The sequence below is a fragment of the Fukomys damarensis genome, unplaced genomic scaffold (assembly GCF_012274545.1).
Source record: "Fukomys damarensis isolate Sample0158 unplaced genomic scaffold, DMR_v1.0_HiC HiC_scaffold_39, whole genome shotgun sequence".
Taxonomy (NCBI): Eukaryota; Metazoa; Chordata; class Mammalia; order Rodentia; family Bathyergidae; genus Fukomys; species Fukomys damarensis.
The window spans coordinates 110414151-110419771 of NW_022900951.1; the positions used below are offsets into that span (position 1 = coordinate 110414151).

The 5621-nt window shown below is 38.7% G+C and overlaps 1 pseudogene; it reads right to left on the reverse strand.

The window, feature by feature from the left end:
* Positions 1–1036: 1036 nt before the first annotated feature.
* LOC104855440 lies at positions 1037–1563 on the reverse strand (annotated as a pseudogene).
* Between the last annotated feature and the right edge of the window lie 4058 nt (positions 1564–5621).

Below are 5621 nucleotides of genomic sequence, written 5' to 3' on the forward strand. Positions count from 1 at the left end.
AACCAAGAAAAGTACATTAAAACCATTTCCATTTTTTTTTTGAGATTTAAGCCACAAACTATAGTATCATCTGATATGCTTGTGTAGCAGCTCATTGTTTGGAAAAGTGTTTTCATACTGCTTTTCCTTTGCCTCACAACCATCCTGTGAACAGACAAAACCATCCTCATCCCGCAGATGAGGAAAACGGTATTTCAAAACTTTATGTGACTTACCTGTTTGCCTTACTATGAGAAGAGGCAGTTTAAAGACTTAAACACAGTGGTGCTGACTACGGTCCCTTTGCTACCTCAGAGGTGTCACTCTTTATCTCCTGAAACAGCCTCATAGTCTTCTGTTTTCTTTCTTTCCTTCCTTCCAACCATGTACCCTCCCTCTCTTTCTTTCTTTTTTGAGATACGGTCTCACTATATTTCCTAGGCTGGGCTCCTAGTGATCCTCCCGTCTCAGCCTCTTGAGTTGCTGAGACTACAGGTGTGCACCACCATACCCATCTCAAATGAGACATTTTTATGCTAATTTTGTCTCCCATGGAAAGAGTTACAGCAGTGTTACAATTTTAAATTTCTTGAACATTTTGGCTATGACTTCCCAGAATGTGTATCAGCGTGTAATAAGAACAGTTAAGTGTATGTGGTTGTCTGATATGGATAAGTGCATTAGACACAAACCTCTATAGATTTTCTTACTTGTGGAAGAATCAGTGTAGCATAAATACACACCTTGTATCATTTCATGGTAATAACTTCATGCGACAATAATATTGCCTATCAGATACTGAGCATCTTTAATATGCCTAGACTCTGTTGGACATTCTACATACAAGGTAAACTGCAGGGAGGATTCCATGAGGGCATTTTTTTTTTTTTTTTTTTTTTTTTTTTGCTGCAAAAGGATTTATTTTCTTTTGGTCCAAGATTTGGGAGGGGCCTCCAGAGGTGAAAAAGCTGCCTAGTGGCTGGAGGGAGAGGATTAGGCCTAAGCCCTGATGCCGGTGAGCAGGAGCCTCTCAGAGGCCACTGGGCTCCGGGGCCTCCTACTCATGCTTGAGGGTGAGCCTTTCGAAGAGGTACTCACCCAGCCCAGACTGGGGGCCTCCAGCCGCAGAGGTTAGTGAGGTGGTCACCTATCTTCTTGATGAGCTTCACCTCCTCATCTAGAAAGTGGTTCTCCAGGAAATCACAGAGATGGGGGTCTGTCTTGGCAGAGCCCAAGACAAGAAGATCCAGAAGAGCTTGGTTCAGGTTCTTCTCCAGGGCCAGGGCAGCTTCCATGGCGTCCAGGGTTTTACCCCCACTCATCTTCAGAAGGCTTCCGCACGTCTTGGAACAGAACTCGACCACCGCGCTGGTTCTGCATCTTCAGAAGATGTTCGGCTCCCTCGCATTTCTCCTTGTCCAGCTCGCGGAAGAAATGGCGCACACCCACTGGAGCCACATCGTCACGGTCGAAGTAGTAGCCCAGAGAGAGGTAGGTGTAGGAGGCCCGCAGGTGCAGGTTCACCAGGCAGTTGACGGCGGCCTCCACTTCTGTAGAATAATTCCGACGAATCTCAGAAGTCATGGCTGGTCAGCAATAAGGAGCTACTCACAGAGGAACAGTGACGGCTGGTCCTGGAAGCAGGAGACGGGCGAAATGATGATGGTCCCGAAACTTGTAGCTGGAAGGTGGATAGAGGTGAAAAAGTGGGAGTCCCCGGGTCTGTTCATTCCAAACACTGTTGAAGCAAGAGACAGATCCGCGAGACCTCCAGAAGCGCCACTCTGGACAGATATTGGAATATAAATAGTCTTGGCAGTAATATTACTATTACTTCCACTTCACTGGTAAAGCATCAAATATTCAGAGGGGTTAAATAACTAAATTGTGATCACACCCCTAATATACGGAAAAACTGGGATTTAAACTCAGACTTCTTGACTTTAAAATAAATCCTATTTACCAGTATGGAACATTGTTTTTAACATAAGGGTAGCATTTTCTTTTTTATTTCCATTAAGTTTATTGGTACATATTAGGTATACAATATGCTGACATTTATTATTGGGAATTTGTATCTTTACATAATGTATCTTGGTTCTTATTTTTCCCCATCTCCCTTCCCTCCCTTCAATCCCTCCACCCTCCCTATTTACTGACTTTGTTTCCATTTTTTCCTTTTCTCATACTTTTCCTTTTTCCTTCTTTCCTTTTCCCTACTCCTCCCACTTCCCTTACTCCTTTAGCCCTTTTCTTCCTATTTCATATTATCAATTATACATTTTGATCCTTATTTACTCTTTTAGTTTCTCACAGCAGAGAAACTGTTTGGTATTTACACATTATCTGTCCTATTTATTTCACTTAATAGTATGGCCTCAATGTGCATCCATTTAGCTATAAATATCTCTAGTTTCTCATTCTTTATGGCTGAGTAGCACTCCATTTTATTAAACAAAACACACATCTTCTTTATCCAGTCTCCAGTTGATGGGGAGGGCAACATTTTCTTTACAACAAAGGAAGGAGATTTTAAAAAGTTAAAAAATAAAATAAAAAGCAGGAGGAATTAGTCAAATTGCTGGTTATGTTGTGGTTTTTTGTTTTTGTTTTTTGATACCAGGGATCGAACTCTGGTCCTTGCACTTGCGAGGTAGGTGGCAGAACCACTGAGCTAAATCCCTGGCCCATACTGCTTACTTCGAACACAAATTTATATGGATAATTTCTTAATAAGTATTTTTATAGGATTTTCTTATTCTCTTGTTTGCTATTGCTTTAACTCTCTTACAATTGTATACTTTCTAATAGGAGAGAATGTATAGCTATCTTTGTCTATATTTATGGCCGGGGATTTAGCTCAGTGGTGCCACTGCCTGCCTTGCAAGCACAAGGTCCTGAGTTTGATCCCTGGTACAAAAAACAAACAAACAAACAAACATGTATAGAGAGTCCCCCCAAAATGTTTACACATTTCAGGAAAAGAAAAACTTGTATAAATATTTTAATACTAAATGTATTGAGACATTATGAGATTAATACAAGTTACCTTTGCCCTATACAATGACAGGTGCTCAAAGGGGTTACCATTAGCTTCAAGGCATTTATTAGTATGGCAAACTACTGCCTGGGTAACTGTGGTCTATTGAGATTGCTGCACATTCATTTGCAATTTCTTCTGTAAAGGCCAGCAGTGTAGTGGGTTTTCTGCAACACACAACATCCTCTTGAGGCCCCCATATGAGTGTAACAACATCTGTTGAAGAAACATCATACTATTTTTCTTTTCCTAAAGTGTGTATACAGTTTTTGGGCAGGCTCTGTGTATATGTATGTGGATACATATATGTATATTTAATACTTTCTAGTTTACATTCTTTTTTCTCTTTAATTGAGGAAATTGTGGGTGCCTACTGATACTTTCAGTTCCAATTAACCTTAGGAGAGATTTCCTGTCCTCACTTGCTTTACAACTTTATCTGCCTTTAACCATTAAAAAGATAATTTCTCAACATTAATTCATCTACCCCAATACAAATAAGGCATTTTTTCTAAAATTTTGCACTCATAAAACTATATAAAACAAGCCTATATTTAAAATTTAGTTTATGAATACATGTGTGTATACCTACTGTTTACATTCCTTGTGGGCAGTTGGTACATGTATATAACAAATCTTAATTTCTTTTTCATTCTCCTTCCCTTCCCTCCCTCCATCTCCTGATCCCCTCCCTTTTTGTGTATGGGTTTGCAGCACAGAACATTTGCATCCTTGTCTGGATCTGGTGCATGTACACGACACATCCCAATTCCCCTTTTTCACCTCCTTTCCCTTCTTCCCTCTCCCCTCCCTCCAGCTCTTGACTCCTTTTACCTTTGAGAAAGATCTTTTTCCCTACTTCCTATTATCTTTCATTTTGTTCTTTATAATTTGGGTCTCTCATGTAAGAGAAACCATGTGATATTTAAGTGTGTATATCTGATTTATTTCACTTGACATTATGGTTTGAAGGTGCATCCATTTTCTTACAAATGCTAAAGTTTATTTTACTTCATGGCAGAGTAATATTCCGTGGTATGTAAATATCACATTTTCTTTATCCCTCATCTGTTGCTGGACATATAGTCTGTTTCCAAGATTTAGCTGTGATGAATTGTGCTGCTATAAACATGCGGATGAGTGTATCCCTGTAATAGGATGTCTTTAACTCCTTGGGAAAGATACCTAGAAGGGGAACAACTGGCTCAAATGGAACTGCTAGTTTTAGGTTTTTGAGGAATCTTCATACTAATTTCCATAGTGGTTTTTCTGGTTTACATTCATTCCCACCAACAGTGTAGTACGGTTGCTTTTTCACTCCCTGCAGACTCTCCAGAACTTGTTATTTGATTTCTTGGTAATAGCCATTCTTCCTGGGGTAAGATGGAATCTCAGTGTTGTTTTCATTTGCATTTCTCTAATGGCCAGGGATGTTGAGCACTTCTTCGTGTAATTCACTGGCCATTTGTACTTCTGTGAAATGTCTATTCCTTTCACTTGCCCTTTTTTTTGGGTGGGTACAGGGGATTGAACTCGGGTCCTTGTGCTTGTGAAGCAGGAGGGGAAATGACTGAGCTAAATCCCCGGCCCTCCAACTGCCCATTTTTGATTGAGTCCTTTATGTGGGGAAATCTAATTTTTTTGTTCTTTATATATTCTAGAGATGAGTCCTCTGAGGAATTGCTGGTAAAATTTTTTTTCACATTGTACATGTTGCCTTTCCACTCTGATAGTTGTATCTTCTGCTATGCAGAAGATTTAAATTTTGTTATTATTCCATTTGTTGATTCTTGGAACAATTTACTACTCAACTGGAGTTCTGTTCACAAAGTCCTTGCCTACGTCTAATAAACACTTCAAGAGTTTTACTTAGTCTTCGAGCGGGTTAAGTGTTTCTGGTTTAACATTTATTTGTTCGAACAAGCCTATATTTAAAAGTGGATTCAGCATTTGGATGCAATTTCTTTTTATTTGTAGATTGGGATATATAGACAAGGTACTATGTTTAAAAGTTACTTGGGTTGCTTATGTTCAATGTTCATTTGAAATACTTATACAGTTTATTTCATCTGTTTCTGCTTTCGTTTTGTTATTGGTTTATCCCCAGCCTTACCATCTTTGTTGATTCAATTTTGTCGACAAAGATGAAGAACACTGACACAATTTCAAAAGCAAAAGCTCTACAAAAATTTTTATTCAGAGATATGTGACTCCTTCTCTTATCCCTTCCAACCTGTACCTTCAGGCCTAAAAAGAATCTTAGATGTTACTGCGCTTTATGTCCTTACAAAACTCAATCTTAACCCACAAAAGCTTGCTCCTTAGCATTTAATTTTTATGAAGGGCAGTTAGAAAAAAATGTCTAAAAGTTCTTTGGGGATTATAATGAAAAAAGGTTCAGTAACAATTTTCTTATTTAAAAATGTTAAATAAACTGGATTATTTAATATATAGGCTTTCAATATTAGAATTATTTTGACCCAGATTAATGTGCTTGAAATCCATTCAAGTTCTTGTCTATATGAAAAGTTCTTTCTATTGGTAAGTAGTATTCCATGTTAAGAATATATCAGTTTAGCTGGGGGTTTAGTTCAGTGGTTCT